Source organism: Nicotiana tabacum, chromosome 2 (genome assembly GCF_000715075.1).
Source record: "Nicotiana tabacum cultivar K326 chromosome 2, ASM71507v2, whole genome shotgun sequence".
Taxonomy (NCBI): Eukaryota; Viridiplantae; Streptophyta; class Magnoliopsida; order Solanales; family Solanaceae; genus Nicotiana; species Nicotiana tabacum.
Window position 1 is genome coordinate 106,739,580 of NC_134081.1, and position 9,402 is coordinate 106,748,981.

Below are 9,402 nucleotides of genomic sequence, written 5' to 3' on the forward strand. Positions count from 1 at the left end.
CGACATAAAGCAAAGCAAAAATACGTCAACAGTGATACAAACTAACATAATCAAACTTAGTAAAAAATAAAAAAATCAAAAATTAGATTAAGAGCTAACTGAAACGATCACTTAACAGAATTATAACAAAACTACAAATAAATGACTGGGAAACAGAAAATCAAAAAACTCGAAGGAAAGGATTAGGATTTGAGTTTATACCAAGCTCCGGGACATTCAACGTCTAATCGAGCAACGAGATTATGCCTGTCCAACCTTGAAACGCTCGTTTTATTTCGGCAGACACTAAATTTAGTGAACCCGGCGTCGTACCAAAAGGAAACGGGTGTCTTTGGGTTGAATGTGTTTTAAAACAAAGGTCCATGTAAGTAGGTGGATGTGGTGAGGTCGGGAAATTTGGTGAGTTAGTAGGGGCAGAAGGAAAAAAGGAAATAAAGAGGAAAAAAAGAGTGAGCATCGGCAGTGGTGGTGGCGAGAGGTGGTCGCCGGAATTCGAACAGGGTTTTGGGTGAAGACCAAAGGGAAAGGGTAGGTATCGTGGAGCCTCTATCCATTTATGTATGTGTTGTAAGGTGGTGGTAGACGGAGCTTCAAGAATTTGGGAAAAAAAATAGCGGCTAGGGTTTCCTAGATCTAAAATTCAGAGAGATTGAGGGAGAATTAAAGGTTTTAGGGTCGAGATTTAGAAAGAGGAAGTTGAGGGGATTGTATGGTGAATAAATGGGGTGGTTTGGATGACGGCCGACGCCGAAGGGCGATATCCAGCGGTGGAGCAGAGCGGCAGCGATGGACTCTTGAGGGATAGGGGAGTGAAAAAAGAGGAAGAAAAGAGGAAATAAGGGGAAAATGGGGGCAATTTTTAGGGATTCTAAGCTTTAAATACCTAGGGAGGGGATTGAACTAGAGCCGTTGGATCATGAGGGAATGTATGGGTGAGATTGTGTTTTGGTTTCACTTAATGAAACGACGTAGTTTCCTATCCAAGTCTTGGCCAATCATCAATTGGACTTGGTCGGCCGAATTGGGCTCACAAATTGGGCCTGATTTGTGCATAATTCTAACTGAAATGGACATGAATATTATTATTATTATTATTATTATTATTATTATTATTATTATTATTATTATTATTATTATTATTATTATTATTATTATTATTATTATTATTATTATTATTATTATTATTATTATTATTATTATTATTATTATTATTATTATTATTATTATTATTATTATTATTATTATTATTATTATTATTATTATTATTATTATTATTATTATTATTATTATTATTATTATTATTATTATTATTATTATTATTATTATTATTATTATTATTATTATTATTATTATTATTATTATTATTATTATTATTATTATTATTATTATTATTATTATTATTATTATTATTATTATTATTATTATTATTATTATTATTATTATTATTATTATTATTATTATTATTATTATTATTATTATTATTATTATTATTATTATTATTATTATTATTATTATTATAGATTATTAACATTCGTGATTGTTGATTGTTTATAATCTAATTGAAGGAAGAAAATCATATGTTTTTTCAATGATACCATATGAAATTTAATAACTTACCATCTTCATTTTAAAAAATCAATACAAATCATTTTTTTTCTATGATACCATATGAATTACTAACTTGCCTTCTTGACTTCAAAAGTCAAAAGAAAGTAATAATACAGAAAAAGTCAAGCATTCTGATTATGTTCAATAATCTAAATGTGATTATCATGCCAAGTACTTCAATATTAAGTCACATCATAACCTATATAAAGAAGTGGTATCTTGATTGGCAAAATGCAAGGTTTCCTCCCATCTATTTACGAATATGTCTGTGTTTAAGAAGTGTTCTTCTCAAAAATTATGTTGCCCTAGCCCAACTATTTTTTTTCTGCTTTTCCTTATAGTGGGCTTCATCGATAGTGACGCCCTTACTGATCGACTGATGATCATGAAAAAAGAAGGTAACATTATCTTAAATAATGTAGTACCACCATCTGGGCCATCTCAAGGTGGCAATACGAACCCGCCAACTTTAACAAAGAATGGACCACAAATCCTTCGTGAAAGTCGTTTCTTGAGTAATGTAGTTCCACCGTCTGGGCCATCTCAGGGTGGCAATACGAACCCACCAACTTCAACAAAGAATGGACCACAAATCCTTGGCCATTAAACCATGGATAGGAAAATAAACAATTTCTTGATCTAGTATTTGTCTTTGTCCCTAAATCCCTAATAAAAATCATTAAGTGAGGAGTGGTGAGTGAATAATCTATTATATTCTCTATGTGATTTTTCACTGCAAGGTATTGAGTTCAATTTTATATCGATAAATGGTTTCATGCATTCACATGTATCTCATGTTTCATTACTTCATTTAGATTATTGATTGCAGCCTCTTTATTCTTAGCTTTTTCAATCCTCTACATTAACTTTGCGAAAGGAGCAATAAAATTACGGAACGTTTAGGAATCGGAAACAAATTACCAAATCAAATAACAAAATCAATTTTGATTTGTTATTTTGTTTCCAAATGGTTCTAACTCATTCCATCAAGTTAATTTAATTAAGATGACAAGCTGCTAGTAATAGCTGGGAAATATACCAAAATGCTGCTCAAAGAAGGGTATAAGTAGATTACAGATACAATTTGATCGTCTTGTACAAGTTATATATAAAGATCAATTATGAAGTACGCTAAGATATCTACTTAGAACATGGATTAATTATATAAGTTTGGATTTTATTTAATAAAATACAAATATGTGAATTGAAAATGGAGGAAAAAGAATTGGAAGGAAATAAAAAGTTTGGAATGTTCTTTTTTACTAAGGCACTTTGTCGCTCTTCAGAAAATGGAAATAAGTGGTGCCTCGTGTTGTCATCGCTCTATCGGCTTCGTCTTTGACTTCGACTTGATCAAATGATCTGATTGATTGATATATTTTTTGGACCAATTTTATTTAATTTCCTTTTTTTTTTTTTTCGTTCTATCATGGGAGGAATTAATCCAACAATCTTGGAAAATAATGAGGGGGTTAAATTTCATAAGGAAACACATTTTTCTATTGAGTTCGGAACTTTATTTTTCATTTCTGTTTCTGTTTTGTTTATCTAACTCTTTTGGTTTCTGACTGTGAACACAGATTAATAACAAAAAGTTCTTAAATAATGAAGCTGGAACATGAAAAGAAAACCAGAAACAATATATAAAACTCAAGATTATTGTTTTTTTAATTTAATCATACATTAGCCTTAGCCTTTATTCGCAAATCAGACAGTGCTGCTTTGCTCTTAAGTCCTACGAGGGAATCTTTTTCCCAACAAAAAAAAAAATAGTAAGAAGAGATTAATTTAAGCATTTATTTCTTGAGCTTGATAATCCCTTGCTTTATATTTTAGATGGAGGAACCATCAAGACATATCCATTCACCAACGAACATTTTGTCACAATTGAGGTTAGGATTGAAAGTAGTAAAAACCTCAGGGGTCACACTGAAATTCTGCATAATGCTGAAGCATGTGTCTCCAATATTTGCACCATAAATCTTACTGCACACTAGAACAGAATTTGTCCCAGTTTCAGCTGCACCCATCAAGAAAATAATATATTTGAGAAGTAATATATTATTTAATAAAATTCAGCTTTTATAATTAGGGTCATGGGTCTTTTTCGGCATAAATACTAAGAAGTTAAACATTTACATGTGATACTTACATGAAAGTATTCTACTTTCTGCCACGTAAATGGAGAGAAGGAACAGCAGAACAAAACTGAAAAGAACGGCTGATAGTTTGTAGCTTGCTCTTGCCATTTCTGTTGTTTAATTGCACAAAAACTGATTTTCTGTTCGTTCCTTTTCCTTTAATCGTTGGATTGATGGATTAATTTGTTAATGATGCCGATGCATTTATAGTGGAATTACTTTAGATATTTATCAAAATGAGACGAAAGTTGGACGTTGTAATTTCCTTCAATCGATCACAAGGTTGCCGACTTCGTTGTACACATTACATTGTCTACAACCATGTTTTTAGAAGCCTACTTTAAATACTGTACAAATTCATTTATCTTTTTTCTTGTTATATAAAAGTCATTTAATTTTATGTTCATTAGTTACACAAAAATTATTTTACTAGGGTCTAGTTATCACAACACTCACTTTGACCAAATTTTATAAAACTTTCACCTGAAAAATCTATTATGCCCTTGACATTATAAATCCTCCCATTTATGTAATACCTTTTATATTATATACTGTATAATATATTTTTACCTATATATTTAACCTATAATTAAAATAACTTATTTATTATTTTTATAATATATTTATACATTTAATTTTTTCTTAACATTAATTTTTAAAATATATAAGTAGCATTATTAAATTTGTCGGTAACATTGCTGTGAACAAATCTCAAGTCTATGCTTAATGAAATATTTTTAATAAAAATTATAAAAACAAAACTCACTGATTTATCAGCCAAACCATACCCATATTAATCCAATAAATAAAATACTTACATTTAGTACAATGAAACATCAGATTAATACTTTTAAATAAATAATATTAACAGATAAAGCTTTAAAAAACTTAATTAAACACAAATATACTTTGAAACTTTTTCTAAAATTCTTATTAACTATAAAAAAAAAAACTATCATTTGTTAAACAAATCTATTTTTATAATTTCAAATAAATATTAAAAATTAAATATTATTTTATTATTTTTATATTTAAAATATGTTCATGTATGAATATGCTTAAACAAATTAAGCGCCACGGAATATATATTATAAAAATAATAAATAAAATAATTTAAAATTATTTTAATTATAAGTAAAATACCTAAGTAAAAATATATTATATAGTATATAGAAGGTGTTACATAAATGAGAGGATTTATAATATCAAGGGCATAATAGACTTTTCAAGTAAAAGTATTATAAAATCTGGCCAGTGTGACTTTTGTAATAAATAGAGCAAAGTAAAATAATTTTTGTGTAATAAATGAAAGAAAAGTGACTTTTGAGTTATGAACACAAAGTTGAATAATTTTTACGTAACAAAAAAAAGACTTTTGCGTAATGAATACAAAGTTGAATGACCACCCATAAAAATTATTTTTTATATGGATGCATGTCCACTAATCAAATATAACTCTCACTACTCTTCTCCACTATGTAGATAACCCCCATTACTTCTCACCATTATAGTTGTAACTCTCACACCTCCATAATCTTCCCATGATCTCAAATATTTAATGTTATGTTTATGGCATTATTTTGTATACTTCTATGTAATACTATAAATAGAGGATGAGGACTGATATTGTACATACTTGGAAAGAATTGAGAAATACTTGATGAAATAAGAAAATTCTCTCTTTCCTCTCTTTATCTCTTGTCTATTTTCGTGTTTTATATTGTTTCTTTGAGCTTAATTTTTTAATACAACCATGTGCTCTTGTCCATTTTTCTTTTCTTGGTTGTTCTTTTTCATTTTTACATAGATAATAATATCGAGATCTCAGTCCAATAACTGGTCAATACAATCGTTGAAATTCGATAAGAATAATTTTCATGATACACGAAACAAAATATTGCACTTTGCGCGTCGTATATGCTTTTTAGTGTCTCAAAAGAGACGGATGAAAAATTAATTGAGTAGATGAGTGTGAGCACCTGATTTTTGCCCCACATATGAAATTACTCCTAAACAATAATATAAAAAATAATTTTAATTGTTTTATAAAATTTAGAAGTTTTTTTTATTTGTTTTGCAGTTATTCGCATTGTTTATGCATGTTAGGAATATCGTAAATCATAAAAATCATAAAAATATTCAAATCTTAATTTCATAGCATTTTAGTTTTTAAATTGCATTTTTAGGATTTAATTACATTGTTAAATGCATTATTTAAATATCTAAAAACCAAAAAAACATGCATTTTTAGGCTAGTTAATTAATTAGGTCATTAGTCAATTAGTGAGTAAAATATATATAATAGTTTAGCCACACAAATTGGTTTAGTCAAGCTCATCCCTTTAGAAACCCAATTTCCATGACCCGCCTGGCCCAACCGGATCTCCCCCCTTTCTTTAAAACACCCATTTTACCAAAACCCTAAAAAAAAGAGATCAGAGTCTCCTTCTTCACTCTGTCAGTGGCCACCCCCATCTCTTACACTCCTACTTTCCCCATACAGACCCTCCCCCCCCCTCCCCCAAAAGAGCAGAGCAACTTTCTTCCTCATCTCCTTCTAAAAAAACTAGCGCCGCCACCTTCGCCCTCTCTTTCTTCATTCTTCCCTCATCTTCAAGAGAAAAAGAACAAATCCCCCTTTAGAATAAAGAAATACCCTAGCCGCCCCAATTAGAAGAATGCTCTCAAATTCCTCACGCACGCTTTCTCTTCTCATCTCTCTCTGAATTCATAGACACTCACACACACAATACTCATTCACCCTCTCACTGATCGGCGCATATTCACTCTCTCATTTCACTCATTTGATGCACTAAAAAACGAAATTAGAAGTTCTGAAATTTAGAAACAAAAGCTTCTGGAAAACAAGAAGAAATAGAATTTTTAAAGCTCTAAATACTCGTTTCTGATTTGCAAAAGGCTTTGAAGTTGATCTCGCTGTTGTTTCATCATTGATGTGTTGTTTCTGCTGTTCAAGCTTCATCCTCTAGTTTCTTTAGATCTTTACTCGGTCCATTCTTGTTGCATTTCTGCAGTTAGGTATGTAAATCCTCACATGTTCTCTTCTATTTTGAGTTTATGAATAAAAATTGATGTGTTTGTGTTGAATTCGTGTTTGACTTTAGGTCCGGTTACCTAAGCCTCAAATTCTTCTTGTCTTCCTTTTCCTGTTCAATACTTAATGCCGAATATTCTTACATTAGTTGTTCAAGTTATCAGATAGTTATTGATTAGAATTGAAGGAATTGGAACTCTGTTTGATGTTTAGGAATTTATGAGGTTTGATTGCAATTCGTTTGAACTCATGTGGTTGTTTGTTGTTAGAGAATATATCTCACAGATTTAGATTCCATTCAAGTCGTTTGAATCATTCAATTTAGTCCCTGTGGTACCGTAAAAGCTGTAAAATTTTTGGATTTTTATCTTATAATGACTTGATAATGTAGGCCTAACCATTTGCAATATGTACAGTTTGTATTCTTGATGTGAGTTACTCGAGCAAGTATACAGGTTCTTTGTTTCATGCTAAGAACAATTGAAAGAAGTAATCTCCGTCGATGGCTGATAGTGTAATGCTTTCTGCGAAATTGAGTTTGAGTTAATGAACTAGCCATATAAGTTGTTTATTCATATGTTGATATTTAGAACTTTGTGTAACTGTTGCTGATTTATATTTGATGTTGAAATGCAAAAATGTTAAGTGAGGCATTAACAGAGTTATTGGGCTACTGTCTTTAAAAATATTTAAGCCCGAAAGCTTGCCTAGAAGAGATTTGTGTGGGGCTCAATTTCTTTCATTAATTTAGGTCGTTGTTTTTAGCAAAGTGAATCTGGCTTTCAAGTGAACTCCAATGCAGCAAAGATCCAAAAATTAGAATCAATTAATACTTGTACACTTACCCACAAGTGATTTCCATAATTCGTGGCCCCCACAACAAATCTCATATTAGCCTAGGACAATAATTTATGAACACGCGCTAGTTGCTTTAGGCCCGATTAATAAATTATCATGACTATGGGTACGGTTCCCGTGGCATGGTCACGATACGTAAATCCCAATTCGAGTGCGCGTTTCACGGAACTCGGCCACAACTTCAAATAATAATTAAAATAAACATATTGTGAATCATGAGTGCGTTTCACGTGGCGTGATTTGCGATGTGTACAAAAATAATAAGTGCGCGACATCGCGACTTGTTTAAATAAATTCCATAATTGTTAAATAAATAATTAAAAGCGGTAGAAGATAAAATGCACAATGGGTTCATAAACTTGTAATAATCAGACATTTAAGCCAAGTGTAATTGTTAAGTGATCGTGCTAAAACCACAGAACTCGGGAGTGCCTCACACCTTCTTCCGGGTTAACAGAATTCCTTGCCTGGTTTTCTGTGTTCGCAGACCATAAATAGAGTCAATTTTCCTCGATTTGAGATTTTAAAATAAACCGGTGACTTGGGACACCATAACAACTATTCCAAGTGGCAACTATGAATAAATAAATAATCTCATTTCGAATAATGTCACTTAAATTGGAAAAACTCCCTATCTCCCGGAAAAAAGGAGGTGTGATAATGAGAAGTATCACTGTAACAATATATTTTTTTTTTTTGTGAAAATAAGTGCATACTAGAGAAAAATAAATGTATAGATTTCAAAAATTATATCTGCTACCAGTATTCTGGGCTTTTGCATCTATACCCGATTTTGGAATCACAATTGAACTTATACCCACTTTACGATCAACTTCAGACTTATCGGGCTTGAAGTTAAAAAATATTAGTCTGAAGTAAAAAAATTACACTTCAAATGCACTTAAGGCCAAATAGGTATAAAATGCAACCAATAGTTTCATGCACTTAAGGCTAATAAGTATGAAGTGAAAAATTGCATTTCAGATGCACTATAGACCAATAAGTCTGAAGTGAAAATTTGCACTTCAGATGCACTTAAGGCCAAAAAGTCTGAAGTGCAACAAACGTTTTCATTCACTTAAGGCCAATAAGTCTGAAGTAAAAATTTGGACTTCAGATGCACTTAAGGCCAAATATGTCTAAAGTGTAACCAATGGTTTCATGCACTTAAGGCCAAACAGTCTGAAGTGCAACAAACGTTTTCATTCACTTAAGGCCAATAAGTCTGTGAAAATGTGCACTTCAGATGCACTTAAGGCCAAATAGGTCTTAAGTGTAACCAATGGTTTCATGCACTTAAGGCCAATAAGTCTGAAGTGAAAAATTGCACTTCAGATGCACTTAAGGCCAAAAGGTCTGAAGTGCAACAAACGTTTTGCTACACTTAGGCTTATAAGTCTTGAAGTAAAAAATTACACTTCAGATGCACTTAAGGCCAAAAGGTCTGAAGTACAACAAACGTTTTGCTACACTTAGGCCTATAAGTCATGAAGTGAAAAATTGCACTTCAGATGCACTTAAGGCCAAAAGGTCTGAAGTGCAACAAACGTTTTGCTACACTTAAGGCCAATAAGTCTGAAGTGTAAAATTGCACTTCATATGCACTTAAGGCTAAAAGGTCTGAAGTGCAACCAACGTTTTTATACACTTAAGGCCAAATAGGCGTGAAGTGCAAATTGTCCAGAAACAAAAAATTATTATTCGAATTATAACAATCTAATATATGATTTAATACCTCAA

The 9,402-nt window shown here is 31.3% G+C and overlaps 1 long non-coding RNA gene across 1 annotated transcript; it reads right to left on the reverse strand.

Annotated features, from left to right (window-relative positions):
- Window positions 1–3,237: 3,237 nt before the first annotated feature.
- LOC142168706 (uncharacterized) lies at window positions 3,238–3,931 on the reverse strand. The gene is made up of 2 exons (XR_012698583.1): window positions 3,761–3,931; window positions 3,238–3,628 (listed from the first exon to the last, which is right to left on the reverse strand). It is a non-coding gene; the product is annotated as an uncharacterized LOC142168706 (long non-coding RNA).
- Between the last annotated feature and the right edge of the window lie 5,471 nt (window positions 3,932–9,402).